The following is a 16,130-nucleotide window of genomic DNA, read 5'->3' on the forward strand; positions in this document are numbered from 1 at the left end:
CACAGTCCCCTTGGTGCCCGTGGCTTCTTTGGTGAGGGTCCCTTGGCTCTCGGTGCCTTGGTGGACCCAGAGGACCTTAGTCCTTCTTCGTGCGTTGCTAAGTGTGCGTCAGATCCACTGGGATCTTTAATGCCCGCCTGGCACATTGCCTGGACTCAGGTGGACCCACAGGCTGTGGTCCCCCAGGCCTGGCACGTGGTGGGCACTCAGGGATAGCTTACAGGAGCTGATGTGCAGAAGGGGCTCCACAAGCTGGAATGTCAGCCCAGGTCTAGAAAGGATTATGTTAAATAGGGTTTAAAAAACGATGCTGTGCGTGTGCAACTGGGAAAGACGGTGCTGGGGCTGCTCGTGGAGAGAGAAGGGCTGCTTTGATTAAAAATGGGTCTTGAGTCAAAAGTTCAAGGTGATCTTTGCAGAAAAGCAGGTCCGACCTCTGCTGCAACAGAAGGTTTCCTGAGTTAGCTGCTTTGTTATGCTCTGTCTCGGAGGCCGCTGTCCTCTGAGAAGGAGGACCCACAACACAGGAGCCGCCCCACCCCAAGTGGAGGGACCAGATGTGGAGGAGGATGGAGGAGGATGGGGAAGGGGCGGAGATCACAGGGCTCTCCATCAGCCACAGGCGCAGCCTCGTCTAGGCCCCTGTGGGGAGTGGGCTGCCCCAGGTGGCCCTGTACGAGTCCCAGCAGCCTTGGACCTGAGCGTCCCCCGGCAGCCCCGCCCCCCCGGGCTGTGTGGGTGCAGCCTCTCCCGTCGGGCTGGGAGACAGACCCCAGCCCTTGTCTTTCACCGTCGCCCTCGGAGTGGGGACAGCAGGTGACCTTTCAGAGAAGCACTTTCTGTAAACACACACGTGCAAAAGTGATGAATCAGGATGAATGTGGGCCGTGGAGGGAACCTGTGAAGTGGCAGAAGCTGGATTAGATCCTCTGAGGGGCAACTCGTGTGTCTGGAAGGGGGTCACCAGAAAGCATGAGGAATCCCTTCCCTCCCTTCCAGCGCGGACAAGCAGAGGCTGCCTGTGAACCGGCTGATGTTGACAGGGGTCACGTGCAGGTCCTGAGCCCATTGGGAAGGTCCTGGGGTTTTTAGCATCTGTCTCACGGTGGTTAGTGTCACAGCACTTCTGCACACGGCAAGGAGGAGACTTTCCATGGGGGAAACCATGGCCCAGCAGCTGCAATACTTTGGCCAGACACAGAGGCAGGACGTGAACTTGGCCTGGATGAGTCCACAGCCCCCGGCGTCCTCCCTGTCCCTTGCAGGGCCCCAGCGCTGCACCCACTGGGCTTGGAGGAGACCCCAGACTACTGGGCCTCTTGCGAGGGCTGAAGCTGCTCTCCAAACACAGTGCAGGCTGGCACAGTGCAGACCGGCGTTTGCTGTGGGGAAGGATGCTTTTGTATGCGAAGTGGCAGGAGCTCGACACGTGGTTCTCAGTAGCCCTTTATCCTATGGAGGGCGGACGGTCCGGAAGCTCTTAATCCACCAAGCAGGAGCCCCTTGTTGGCTCCCAGTCCCAAGGTGACAGCCTCTCAGAGAGGCCCTGGTGTCCTGTGGGAGGCTGACGCTCCTCCTCGGTGTGCCGGCCTGGGGGCAGCACTGTGCCCGGGACTGGGTGGGCTGAGGAGGGCTGGCTCTGTGGCCTCTGGAAACGCCAGCCAGTGATGGGGAAGGAGCAGGGCGGCCACACCCCGCAGCTCTGACACCTCGGGAACAGCACCACCAGCCGCCAGGATTTGTGGGGTACCCCAGGGCAAATGGGGGAGCCAGGATTAGTGGGGTACCCCAGGGCGAATGGGGGAGCCAGGATTAGTGGGGTACCCCAGGGCAAATGGGGAGCCAGGATTAGTGGGGTACCCCAGGGCAAATGGGGGAGCCAGGGTTAGTGGGGTACCCGAGGGCAAATGGGGGAGCCAGGATTAGTGGGGTACCCCAGGGCGAATGGGGGGCCAGGATTAGTAGGGTACCCCAGGGCGAATGGGGGGCCAGGATTAGTAGGGTACCCCAGGGCGAATGGGGGGCCAGGATTATTGGGGTCCCCCAGAGCAAATCAGGGACTTCTGCTTCACTGGCTCTTTCAGGATGCGTTTGGCTGCAAGAAATAAAAGGCCCAGTTGGCTTTAATTGTAAGGAAATGAATTTTGCCTAAGGACAGTCCAGGGACAGAGACCCGGGGGAGGGCAGCCTCCCTCTGTGTCCTGGGACCTGATCCTCTTTCCACAGCCACAGCTGGCCAGGCCCGACCTGTGCGCTCACCCACAGGCAGCCATCCCATAGGCTGGTCCCTGAGCCAGCCGCTCCCCGCCCCCCGCCCCCCCCCCCCCCCCACAGATGCACACCTGGAGGAAGCAGAGAAAGCAAAGGTGCGGAGATGCGGAGAGAGAGGGAGGGGAGGGCTGGTTAAAAAAAGGAGCAGCACCATTAATGGAAACATGTTTATTTCCGAATTTAAGGCGATCTTTAAACACTCAGCGTGTATGTACTTTGGAATGGTTTTGCCAGGCTGCTCTGTCTTTCAGCCAATAAGGATGTTCGCATAGCCGCGTAATGAGTTGTTACAGCAAGTTTTTCCTTTTGTTATTCAAACACAGTCACATTTTTAAACCCCATTATTACTAGGGCATGAATGTTGTCCTAGCTCTGATCAGCTCTTCTCCCTTTGTTTAATTTTAAAAATTAATTTTCTGGAACTGAGTTAGCTGCCTTGCATGTGGTTTACACATGCATTTACCAGTGATCCAGCTTGGGTCTCCAGAGCCTTCACCTGTGACGTAGCGCGTGTGCCCCAGCATCAGGCTGCCTTTGGTCTTTGCGGGAGAAGCTCGCCGAGCCCTGGTACAGCCGTGTCCCCCAGCCTGTGCCGGCGTGGAGATGGTGCTGCCTCCTGCGTGGTCCAGCCTGGGCTAGGCGTCCACAGCATCCATCCTCGGGCCTCAGTGACTTCTGATGGCTGCGTCCACCTGGAGGCCTGACTGCACGCTTTCACGGGCCCTCTTCTTAGCACCTGCAAGATGTGCACAGGTCACTTCTCTGAAGCCTTCGGGGCTCAGAGCTCATGAGAACCTGTGCCTCACTGACACTTAACCCCACTGCTGGGGGCCCTTAAGGGGCACCACGTGGGGTGAACCGTGGCTGACCCGCCTGCATTTGGACTCTCAGGGCAGTTGTAGAGCCGTGTCAGGACAGGAGCCTGGAGAGCGGTACCTGGCCTCCCGGGGGGACAGAGGAGAAGCCACCATCCAGTGACGGTCACTGTGGCTTTGCCTGGGCGCGTGCCAGCTCATCCCCGCCGTCCTTGTGGAAGGTAAACCCTCTGTACTCAGCGTCCCCCAGGCTGGCATCCTTTCCTTCCCTCCGCTGCCTGTGTTCTCATGAGTGGCGGGCGGACAGCTGCCACCACCCCAGGCTCCCCGCTGTCCCCACTGGAGTCCTGCCCTCCCCCGTCCCTCCTCCTCTCCAGTCTGGTGGGGGGACACGCTTCCTCTCTGCCTCTTCCCTTTGTCCACCCACAGCCCATCAGTCGTGGGGCCTCCCTGGAAACTTTCCTACAGAAGGAATGTAAACCACCTTTGTTGGTTTTTAAAGTGAGAGTGCAGGTATCCCCCCTTTCCAAAAGTTTACACCACCCCACTTGTATAAAAGACCTATGTTAGTGTTCGCCAACTAAAAGAGATCCAGAGGATTTTGCCTTTACGAAAGAAGGTGGAGAGTGAAAATAACATCAGCCTGTGTCTTGTAGCCGCTCTTACGGGGAATGTGCACCCTGGGCAGGCAGGGGGCACCTCCAAGCTCCTTTCCTGGGGACCACACCCAGCACCTCAGCATCAGGCGGCCTTAGCTCTGACCTGTGTCTGTGAGCATCTGCGCTTTATCTCCATTTATTTCGTGCACCTGTTAGCAAGCCGTGTCCTAAGGTGATTGCTTCTTCACTTTACACCTTCTGACTCAGGAAAGGTCTGGTCGGAACACTGCTTTCAGGTCGCAGGGAACCTGCTCTCGGCAGAGGGGACGCTGAGTTACCATCTGTTTCTCTGGCAAAGGTCATTCAACCAAGACAGACCTGTGATAGTCCTTGGCCGTGTCCCTGGGGGCCACCGCCAGGGAGCCCTGCGTCTCCCCTGCCTCTGAGGCCCCAGAATCCCAGCTCCACCCCGTGCTTCTCGGGAAGCCTCGGTCTCTTTCTCCGTCGGGGAGGCTGGCGGTACAGATGACCTTCTCATGGAGCAGTGGTGACGGGTCCCATCCAGACACTGGAGGTGTAGGCCCAGGACCTGAGCCTCAAGCCCTTCGTCTCCCCGAGACGCCTTTGCAGCGCCGTGGACGAACAGGACCCCATCTCATAAACTGAAACAACCGCCTGCGTAACATGCGAGGAGACGCGTGGACTCAACCAGACCAAACCTGCGAGACCCACGAAGCACGTACGTCCCGTGGCCGCCCATCCTCTCCGCCGGGGTTGCTGCCCTCACGGAGGGCCTGTGCCCCAGGCGGTGCTGCGTGGGCAGGCTCTGAGGGGGGCCCCCTCGGGGGTCACAGTGCCGCCGACACCTGATTCCACGGTGGGTTCGCTTGGCCTTGGAGATGGAACCGGAGACCCTCTGAGGAGCCCGAGCGCGGCCCAGCTCCGTGGCCACTGTGACCGTGTCCTTGAGCATCAGCCTAGGTCTGAATGGCATGTGCCGGGTCCCTTCCGGTCAGCTAGGCTCCCTCCTGGTTCTTCTGCCTCTGAGCGGTGGCCGGCCTTCCCTGCTTCCTGCCTCGTTGCCCAGCTGACAGCTCTGCGCCTGCGCTTCTCACCCTGCACTTTCTAGAATCCCGTTCACCTGAGTTGTCATGAGAAGAAACATGCAGGAAGTTAGGGGACTTTTGCATTCCTTGTCACCTCCTTGGAAATTCACATTTCATATTAGGTTTTGGAGGAGTCAAGGAATGCTACAGGGAAGAAAAACTATGTCATAGGCCACCTCGAGTCAGCCTAGAGCTTATCAGATGTTTATGATCACAGAGCCACTTTGAACATGGCAAGCTTCCCACGGAACCCACTTTGGGGAAGGATGCTGAATCGTCCTAGATCATTTTTAAATGGTGAAGACCATCCCCTCAGATTTCTCTGGGAATACTGCTGAAACTGAGGTGTTTAAGAGCCCTCTGCGAATTGCAAAGCTCCAAGGTAACTGTCTTCCTACGTCTGTTTTATCCGAACAAGGGATGCAGTCCAGGTAGGTAGCTGTGACCTTCAGGCTGCATGTTTAGCTAAAAATGAAACAGGAGATTCTGTCAGGAACCTGCTGTGAAATCCCAGCCACTAGTGTTTCTCTGGACTATTCATATCTTTTTAAATATAAATTTGCTAAACTTGGGATCCTTTATGATAGCATTGAGTATCTCTTGGTATCTGTAGCTGTCAGGAGTACTGGAAAAGTGGGCACTTATAGTATCTATATCTTTCACGGGAAGAATCCCCATACTTTTGCCAAAAATCTAAGTGTGTGTCTTGACCAGCATGGGCGTCTGTGATCAGGTCCTGCTGCAGAATCAGGGGCCGGGGCAGAGCAAACAGCCATCGAGGTCTGTTAGCAGTCTCAGAAAGGGCTGCCTAGTTTGCTGGATCAAGAAAAATGAGTTCCCTTGGCAAACGAATCTGCTGTTGCTCTGACTTGAAATGTCTTTAGGAAAAGGTAAAGAACCGGAAAATGAACTTCTGGCCCGATTACCCTCCCTGACGGTTCTGACATAAATGCACATGATTAATCACCCTCATTTCCGACGGACCACAGTTCATCCCGTGCGGAAGGTGTCATGTGCTGGAGCGTGAACACCTGTGCTTTAGGAAAAGCCTGTGGACGGTCACAGAACTTTGCTTCCATTCTGTGCTCTCTAAATATGTCATCTTTTTTCAGTTTAAGATAAAGTGTTTCACGAAATCACAAGGTTGAAAAGCATCTGTCAGACCTTTGGGTCTTGGTTGAAGGGGTTCCATGCTTTGGTGAAATCCCCGCCACCTGCTGGGTCCAAGCTGAGTCCGTGCCTTTCCAGGATCACGAGGGACGCTAACTAGAACCTTCCACACACGTGTCCCCGCAGCTGGCTGTGGCCTTTCTGTGTCTCTGCACTGCTCCCGGCCGGCCTGCCCGTGCCCTGGCCCGACGGGGCAGCCCCGCTGTACCCCTTCCTGTGTGGCCCGGTGCCTGCATGGACTCTGGCCTTCTCTTTCTCTCCATAGCTTTTCTATCTTTCTTTTCTTGGGCTCTCACCTCGCTGTCTCAGCACGCATGATGGAAAAGCAATTTGAGTAATAAATGTTTAAAGAAAAATTGGAAGAAACACTGGAGGAAACCAAGTGAAGGCGTTTTGAGTGTCTTCAGAGAGAGAATTCAGTTAACATTGACCCACACCCCCTCCTTTCACTGCTGTGAAGCCAAGTCTCGGCATTTCTAGGAAAAGAGAACACAGATGTGACCCCGTTTAGAAAGGTTCTGAGTGAGCAACCTCTGCTGGTAAACTTATTTTAGAACCCAATGCTGATGCCGAGTGCAGTTTATTTTTTCCTCACCCCAGAATAGCTTCCTCGTTGTAATCCCACAGCGGAGATGCTCGTGAATCAAAGCAGCAGTATTTCTCGCTGCCCTCTTTCTGGAATCCTGGATTCTTGGGGTTCATTTGTATCAGGAAACCCTGCACAGACACAGATGGAAGTGTCACGTGCAGCAGCTCCACGGGAAGGGCAGGGGGTGACAGCCGCCCCGCGGTGGGGATGTCACCCCCTCGAGGCGGCGGCAGTGCTGTTGTGAGGGGACCTTGGGTGTTAGGGCCACTGGCTTCTTGCAGACCACGGTCAGTGACAGGGACAGAGACAGCGCCATCTCCATTCCAGTCCCTGCCTCTCTCTTTCTTTTTTTCATATTCTTTTCCAGTAGGGTTTATCACAGGATATTGAATATAGTTCCCTGTGCTCTACAGTAGGACCTTCTTGTTTATCCATTCTATATATAAAAGCTTACATCAAAGCAGATATAACTATATAAATGTTTTTATTTGTTGAATATCCTGCAAGTGTTTTCTGTGTCTCTTCTCCATGGTCTTTGCAAAGAGCACTCGTAATTGCTGAAAACACTGTTAACGAGTGTGTGTTTGGGCCACACTGGGACCCTTGGCCGTGGCTGGCTCTTTGTGTGGGTTCCGGTTGGCCGTGCTGTAGGTGTCGCTTCCCGGAGCCACGGTGAGGTAGGTTTTGTCACGTTTCCAGTGCTCTCCTGGAAGCCAGGTTTCTAGCCAGAGCCCGTGCGTGTCGCTGTGTGTGTGCGAAGGCCTCTCTATTCTGATCACCACGTTCAGGGGCGCACAAGTTTCAGAACTTCTGATCGCTGATCCCTCACCGGCGGCCTCCCACATGCTCTCTGTGAGAGTGGCCTGGGGGCCCCCGTGGCAGCACATGCTGGCTTTGGAAACCTGCTGTCCCCCAGCTGGGGTGGCCCTCCCTACGCAGGTGGGCAGCTGCGGGCTGCAGGGCCCGCCGGGGCCGGGGTTGTGGTAGGGGCAAGAAGGAGCCGCCTCTCCTCTCCTGTCCTGTCCTGTCCTGTCCTGTCCTGTCCCAGTGGTTGAACACGCTGCGTCTCGGGCCTCCAGACCCGACGGCAGCCTTAGCGCGTCTCTGGCTGTTCCGCGGCTCTTTCCAGGAGGATAGCAGTGTGCGGCCTTGCAGCGCCCGCAGAACCGATGAGGAGGAGCTTCTGGTCCATGTGATGTGAGGAAGGTTCCCTGTGCTGGTCCCCGTGCAGTGCTGTGGAGATGGATCACCGCGTGGACCCGGGTGTGGAGAGCGGGGTCAGGTGATCGCGTCCTGACTCAGGCCCCTGGGCTCGGGTGTACCCCGTCTCCTCAGCCCTGCAGCACAGCCCCCCTTACCTCCCCCACGTGGTCTCCAGTCTGGGAGGATGGCCCCAGGAGGGAGCATCTGAGTGACAATGACCGGCAGGGCCCCGAGAACCCGCCTCCAAACCCCACACCTGGAGGCTGCCTGCCGCCCGCCCTGTACCCGGCACGGGGCCAGCAAGGAAATCAAGCCTCCGCCACCTGTGTCCATCTCACGGGCCCGCTCCCCGGTGTGATTTGAGCGGCTTCCACATGTGGGCACTGCCCTCGGGGGCCCAGGAACTGGGGGGAGAGACAAGTGCTGGCCAGTCCTCGGGGGCATGGAATCGCCGGCAGGTCAGACGTGGGACATTCCAGCGGCGGGAAAGGCACCAGCCAGCCAACCAGCAGGGACTGGAGGAGGAGCCTTTAGCTGGGTTGGAAGCAGAGAGTGTTCCAGAAAGAGGGAGGGAAGGTGGTCGGGAAGGACACAGGGTGGAGTGGGGATCCCGGGGTCAGGGCCTAGAGGTCTGGCGAGGACCGGTCTCTCTGCAGAGCTAACTGTGCCAAGCGTCGCTACAGGAAGGCAAGGCACGTTTGCTCTTTTTATTTTTTTTGTTGAAGTACAGTTGATTTAGAATTTTGTGTCCGTTACTGGTGTACAGCAAAGTGATTCAGCTATATCCATATATACATTCTTTTTCATATTCTTTTCTATTAGGGTTTATCATAGGATATTGAATACAGTTCCCTGTGCTCTACAGTAGGACCTTGTTGTTTATCCATCCTGTATGTAATCGTTTGCATCTGCTAACCCCAAACTCCCAGTCCTTCCTTCCCTCAACCCACCCCCCCACCCCGGCATCCTTAAAAAGTCTACAGGGTGCATTTTTATGGGCTGGACAGGCAGGCATGGGGACAGCCAGGTAGGATGTGGGCACAGCAGGAGCTGAGATGGGTGGGGTGTGGGTGCTGGATGGATTTGAGCAGATCAGCAGTGCTTGGTGATTTCTTGCCCTCCTGTAGCTTCTGTGTCCCTATGATAACTTGAAGCTCTGTGTCCCTCCTTTAAAAATATGTTCAACCCTGTCCTCGGGTCTTAGTGCCTGAATTCCATCCTCTACTCAGAGGAGGCAGGGCCGCCTAGGAGATGCTTGAAGCGTGGAGGGGGCCTGTCACCAGGACCCAGGAGCCGCTCGAAGAGCAAAGGCAAGGGAGTAACTCAGGGTTGTGGAGAGACCGGCAGGGGTCACCTTACCAGTCAAGGGTCCCCAGATGACATCACCAGAATGGGCATCCCGAGAAGGACACGACCCACTTCTGTGGCGCCAGCAGGACCGAGGGCCTTCCGCCAAATGTCAGGACTCCTCAAAGGGTTGAGGTCATAGAAGACCCCAGAAAACAAAACCACAGGGACAGCCAAATCTGAGGACCTGTCCAGCTGACGGAGACCAAGGAGACCCAGCAGCTGAGGGCGGCCTGTGGGCCCAGATGAGATCCTGAATCAGCTAATGGTAGGGTATGGATGTGATTTCCTGATTTCCATTCTTGAACTGTGTTCCCCTAATGATGGCAAACGGCTTCTATGGACACTGAAGTTGTTACCGTAGGTGGACTGTTTCTGTCAGAGACCAGAACAGCTACGCACCTGCTGTGACCAAGGCCCTGGTGGCATCCTGGGGACCCACTGCCCAGCGGGCCAGGTCTCAGGTACCTAAAAGAGGTCTACAGAACTAGCCAGCTGTGTGCTCTTGTTTTCTCTGTCATAGATAATAGTCCACTTTCATAGGTGGAGCATTGGTTTTAATTTAGTTTTATATTGTCTTAGCCACCAAATCAGCCAGAACCCCGATTTGCAACTAGGAGTGCACGTAAGAGTCACAAAATTTGAAATCCAAACTCCTGCCTAAGAATTCCAGAGTAGGCAGGGGCCCTCTAAGGGGTGACTTGCGCAGAACCCTGAGGTAAAGCAGTAAGAGCAAGGGCAGCCTCAGAGGGCCTGGGGTCTCGGGCAGCGAGGGGCTGTCCGTGGGTCCCAGGCTGCTGAGAGGTTGAGTTTTATGTGAACCTAGAAGAAGCCCTCTGGATTTGGTCTCTTGGTGTGACTGGTTTCCTCCTGCAAAAGGGTGGTTTTGACCTTACAAAGCTGCTGTCGTGAAACCCACGTGGTTCTGGTTTAAGAGCGGAGACTTCTATGCTCTGGAGCAGGTACCCAGAGAGAGACCCCAACACCTACAAGCATCAGAGTATCATAAACAAGGCAGCATGATTTAATTCATTATGCTGCAAGTTATCAACTATTTGGAGGAAGAGCTGACTTAGGGTCTTACACTTTATTGCATGTTGTTATGGATTGAATTGTACCCCCCTCCGCAGTTGAGATGTTGAAGTCCCAAAGCCCCCAGGACCTCAGACTGGGAGTCTGTTTGGAAATGGAGTAGTTGCAGGTGTCATTTGTTAAGTTTAGATGCAGTCATGCTGGAGTAGGTGGGCCAACCTGGTAGGACTGGTGTCCTTATAAAGAGGGGACATTTGGACCCACACAGGGAGAAAGCCCTGAAGGTGCAGGCAGCGATCAGGGTGATGCTTATACACCAGAGACAGCCAGCAGACCCCCAGGAGCTGGGAGAGAGGCGTAGAATGGAGTCCCCCTCACAGCTCTCGAAAGGGACCAGGCCTGGGATCACAGGCACCTTGTCTCTGACGTCCGGTGTCCAGAACTGGACACGTCCAGAACTGCAGGACATTGCACTTCTGTTGGTTAAGCCACCCCGTTTGTGTACACGTAGACTGACATAAATTCTAGGTGGCGTAAACTGTTAATAAAAATTCAGCTGCCGGTGGCAGCTCCCTGTGCTTGAGACCCAGGATTGGACTTTGGGTCTTTATTCTGGTTCATTCCAGAGCCCTCCTCCTCCATGGGCGATAAGGCCTGCACTGAAGTGACAGCACTGGAGGCTGGCTTTCCTCCCCCACAGGTCTTCACGTGGGTGCGGTCCCTCCCCCTCATCCCCATCCTTCCAGAGAAGCTGGTCCGTTCAGGCAGACCAGACAGTTGGCAAAGTGTGGGCACTGAAAGCGGAAATAAGAGTAGGGATTGCAGTAGCCATGACTTGTTACCACATCATCTGTGCTCAACCAGGGACCAAACAAACAAAAAGTAAATAGTTTTAAATTATAAAAGTAGCTCTTTTTCGTGGTGCCTCGGAGGCGTTCGGCCGCTTGGGAATGAAGCTGAATATCTCTTTCCCGGCCACTGCCTGCCAGAAACTCATTGAAGTGGACGATGAACGAAAACTTCGTACCTTTTATGAGAAGCGTATGGCCACAGAAGTTGCTGCTGACGCTCTGGGTGAAGAATGGAAGGGTTATGTGGTCCAAATCTGTGGTGGGAACGACAAACAGGGTTTCCCCATGAAGCAGGGTGTCTTGACCCATGGCCGAGTCCGCCTGCTACTGAGTAAGGGGCATTCCTGTTACAGACCAAGGAGGACTGGAGAAAGAAAGCGCAAATCTGTACGGGGTTGCATTGTGGATGCCAATCTGAGCGTTCTCAATTTGGTCATTGTAAAAAAAGGAGAGAAGGATATTCCTGGACTCACTGATACTTCTGTGCCTCGTCGCCTGGGGCCCAAAAGAGCTAGCAGAATCCGCAAACTTTTCAGTCTCTCTAAAGAAGATGATGTCCGCCAGTATGTTGTGAGAAAGCCCCTAAACAAAGAAGGTAAGAAACCTAGGACCAAAGCACCCAAGATTCAGCGTCTTGTTACTCCACGTGTTCTGCAACACAAATGTCGGTGAATTGCTCTGAAGAAACAGCGTAGTAAGAAAAATAAGGAAGAGGCTGCAGAATATGCTAAACTTTTGGCCAAGAGAATGAAGGAGGCCAAAGAAAAACGCCAGGAACAGATTGCCAAGAGACGGAGGCTGTCCTCTCTGAGAGCTTCTACTTCTAAGTCTGAGTCCAGTCAAAAATGAGATGTTCTAAGAGTAACAAATAAATAAGATCAGACATCAAAAAAAAAAAATTATAAAAGTAATAAATGAAAAAAAAGTAATACATGCTTGTAGTAAAAGCAAAAAGTGAAACTTAAATAGTACAACAAGGTTTATGGTAAAAAGTAAGGTTCCCTTTCTCTCAGTTCCCAACTCTTGTCTCATTCTGCAGACGTGAGCAGTGTGGACTGACGTTGTCTATCTTGTCCAGAATTTACCTGCATTATCGCATTTTCCCCAAAAGCTTCATGGTGCTGCATCGCATGGGGACTGTAGTTGGTTTAACCAAACCCTCTTTTGACGCACACTGTTATTGTTTGCAGTTCTTTCTTATTGTAAACAAAGCTGAAATGGACGTTCTTGTACATAGGTCTCTGGTCACTTAATGGTGGAGAGCTGGGTGCATAGATAGATACATAGATGATAGATAGATAGATAGATACATAGATAGATAGATAGATAGGTGGATGAGAGATAGACAGGTGATAGGTAGATAGAGACAGACTAGATAGATACATAGATAAATGACAGGTAGAGAGAGACAGACTAGATAGATAGATAGATAATAGATGATAGATAGGTGATAGGTAGATAGAGTGAGACAGACTAGATAGATAAGTGATAGATAGATAGATAGGTGGATGAGAGATAGACAGGTGGTAGGTAGATAGAGACAGACTAGATAGATACATAGATAAATGATAGGTAGAGAGAGACAGACTAGATAGATAGATAGATAATAGATGATAGATAAGCAATAGGTAGAGACAGACTAGATAGATGATAGATAGATGATAGATAGATAGGTGATAGGTAGATAGAGTGAGACAGACTAGATAGATAGATAAGTGATAGATAGATAGATAGGTGGATGAGAGATAGACAGGTGATAGGTAGATAGAGACAGACTAGATAGATACATAGATAAATGATAGGTAGAGAGAGACAGACTAGATAGATAGATAGATAATAGATGATAGATAAGCGATAGGTAGAGACAGACTAGATAGATAGATAATAGATAGATGATAGATAGATAGATAGGTGATAGGTAGATAGAGTGAGACAGACTAGATAGATAAGTGATAGATAGATAGATAGATAGGTGGATGAGAGATAGACAGGTGATAGGTAGATAGAGACAGACTAGATAGATACATAGATAAATGATAGGTAGAGAGAGACAGACTAGATAGATAGATAGATAATAGATGATAGATAAGCGATAGGTAGAGACAGACTAGATAGATAGATAATAGATAGATGATAGATAGGTGATAGGTAGATAGAGTGAGACAGACTAGATAGATAGATAGATAGTAGATGATAGATAGGTGATAGGTAGAGACAGACTAGATAGATAATAGATAGATGATAGATAGGTGATAGGTAGATAGAGACAGACTAGATAGATAGATAGGTGATAGGTAGATAGAGGCAGATTAGATAGATAGATAGATAGATAGATAGATAGAGTCTCAGCACTGTAATTGCTGGTTAAAGGCTTTGTGTGTTTATGGCTATGTATGTGTGTGTGTATGAAGTTCACTTTTCTAACTGTCATCAAAGGGCCGTGTACCCCCTATAGTAGGGTGTAGAGGCACTGGAGCCTGGCTGACCCCCCGTTTGAGGAGCAGAGTAACCCGGGATGGGTGTCTTGTGCCTTGTTCCCCTGGCCCCCGGGTGGCAGCAAAGTCACTCCCCCAGTGATGAAGCAGACTCATTTTCATTGGCTGTATCTGCAGCTTCTAGAAACTCTGTAAGGTATTTACTGAGCCCATCTGGGAGCAAAGGGTCAGACCCGAAGGGAGGTTTGCAGAGGGCATTTGCTCACGAGTCGCCCTGGAAACCTCTGAGTTGGAGACTCCAGCGGCCGGAAGGCGGGGTAAGGTGCGCGCTGTCACATTCAGGTACTTACTCTTTTTGGTGTTGGACTTTCTGAGCTCGCATTTAGTAGAACTTTGTGCTGTCCTAGTTTTTGAGGAATTGTGCCTGACTGTGATGTTTGGCCTGCATTTCTCCCCTCCGGATCCGTGGTCTAATGTGAGCAGAACTGAGAAGCCCTGCTTATCCGACAGACAGACATACAGACGGCGCTGCAGGCTCGGGGTCCGGCTGTCGCCCTCAGCAAGGGGTTTCGCTTCCGTTGCTGGATTTTAGTTCTGAAAATGCACCAGATGGAGATGCTCACTGATACCAGTGAACATGTTCTGCTTTTTATGAGAATTCTCACTAATTACTGTCACCAACTCTTGATCGTGATCAGTATTTTTGTAATTATATTGAATGTCTCACCATAATGGTAGATAAGCTTACTTTCCCAAAACGAAGGTGTTATGGGTAATACAAAGGTTATTAGTATAAACTGCATTCCTAGCAGATGTATCTTGGAGGACTGGGATTTTGAGAGAGAAAGACTCTATCTACAGATACCTGTTCTTGACTCTTGTAATTGAATAGAAAGGGTAACCCTATGTGGCAGCCGCATCTGAGATTTGTACGATGGCACTCACTGTCTGTGTTGTCCGGACCCAAAGGAAGTTCTGGAGGTTGTTGTCCTTTTGTAATCTAGCCACTCAGGACTCTCTCAGCTCCTCGAATTTCACTTTTTTCTAAACTTGCAGTAAATCTGCCAGTCTTCCCAGGTTTCCTGTGTTCTTTGCATCCAGCTCTGTGCGCCGCCCCCCCGCCCCTCCCAACAGCATCAGCACAGTGGTGGGGCTTTAGCAGGTGGGGCACCTGTGTTGGCTGGGTGGGCACTGGCATGTCCTGCCCTTGCGGATGGGGTGCTGATGCTTCGGGGCACAGCTGGAGGCCCCTCTGCCCCCAAAGAACCGTAAGACCTTCCCTGCCCCTGTCTCTCAAGCCAGACGTTCGCTGAAACTGGATGCCGGTAAATACATCACGCAGTCTGAGATAAAGATAGAACGTTGGCCTGAGGGCAGACCCATGATACTCGATGAGGTTCAGATGGTCTGGGGGAAGTGCTTTGACGGGTGGCCTGTCCTGCCGTTACACGACAGAGGGGCAGGCAGTGGCGGGGGCGTGCCGTGTCACTGCCCTGTCTGGTGGTCCCCTCATGCAGCCATCTCGCAGAGCGCAGGCATGCCCGTGGGCCCTCCCCGGGCAGGGGCAGCTGCACACCTGTGTGGGCCTGACCTCCCAAAGCGCCGTCTTTGCATTTCGGACATTTTACTGACCCCAGCCGTGACTGAACTGCCTGGTGCCTGCGGATTTGGGATCTTAACAGTCCTGCACAGTGAAGACAGAGGCTTAGTGGAGACGGAGGAGGGGCCTCCTGATGAAGAGAGCAACCAAGCAAGAGTCCCCTCATGTCATCTTTGTGATCTCACCTCTGTGGGTGATAGGACACCAGTGAGATGCTGAGTGACAGAGGGGACCCACATGTCATTATTTTCGCACAATGTGTTCTTTAAACTTTTACGTTGAAATAACTTCAGACCTATAGAGCAGTTGCAGTAATAATACAAAGACCTGTCATAGATCCTTTATTCGGCTTCCCTAGTGGCTAACATGCTGTCCCATTTTAAATCGTTTTCCCTGGTCCTATATGCATGTATGTAGACACACATCTGTATGCACATGTGTATAACTAGTGTATTACAGGGAGCGTAGCACACAGCAGTTTCCAAAATCAGGGTATGCAGGGATCCAGACCTTATTCACGGTTCATTAGTTGTCCTGCTAATGTGTTTTATGGCTTCTTTTTTTCTGGTTCATGAACCAATACAGGACCACCCTTTGCACTGGTTTTAACGTCTCTAATTCCCTTTCGCCTGGGGGCACTTCCTCGCCGCTCCACGTCCTTCGTCACGTAAGCGGTAACCGGAGCCCCCCCCTTTGGTTTGTGGGGAGTTTCCTTGGGGCCCCATCAGGGTGTACGTGGTGGAGAGGCCACAGACAGCTGCATCCCTCTCGGGGCAGGAGTTCGGGACGCTGTGATGTTGGTTTCTCCATTATCACCGATGATGTTTCTTACCCATGTCTGCTACGTTTCTCCATTGTGAAGTTGCCATTATTCCCTTGGTGATTAAAAAGTGCTTTAAAGGAAGATGACTTGAAAGCAGGTTCATATGCTTTCTCCCTCCGACTTCCGCTGACTGGTTTTGTCGCATACGGATGATCCTGTCTGGCGATTCTGACTCTCATTCTGCGTTTGTGAGTTGGCCTTGGGCAGTGAGGAAGAGCAGCCCTTGTCTCCCGGCTATTTACCTGTGTGTTTCTTTATTTGTCAGTAAGGACACATTATTATTTGCTTA

At 52.2% G+C, this 16,130-nt stretch overlaps 1 protein-coding gene and 1 pseudogene across 13 annotated transcripts in view; both read left to right on the top strand.

Annotated features, from left to right (window-relative positions):
- Positions 1–16,130, top strand: part of GRB10 (growth factor receptor bound protein 10) — a 216,193-nt gene that overhangs the window by 142,236 nt on the left and 57,827 nt on the right. For 2 of the 13 annotated variants that reach the window (XM_059934354.1, XM_059934353.1), the window contains exon 1: positions 13,649–13,760. The exons of 10 other annotated variants lie outside the window; for them this stretch is intronic. The gene's annotated coding sequence lies outside the window, so the exon portion shown is untranslated. Of the gene's footprint in view, positions 1–13,647; positions 13,761–16,130 lie in introns of those variants that run through there. One more of the 13 variants, XM_059934357.1, reaches the window with a different exon arrangement.
- Positions 11,083–11,877, top strand: LOC132372168 (small ribosomal subunit protein eS6-like; annotated as a pseudogene).

The sequence above is a fragment of the Balaenoptera ricei genome, chromosome 9, assembly GCF_028023285.1.
Source record: "Balaenoptera ricei isolate mBalRic1 chromosome 9, mBalRic1.hap2, whole genome shotgun sequence".
Taxonomy (NCBI): Eukaryota; Metazoa; Chordata; class Mammalia; order Artiodactyla; family Balaenopteridae; genus Balaenoptera; species Balaenoptera ricei.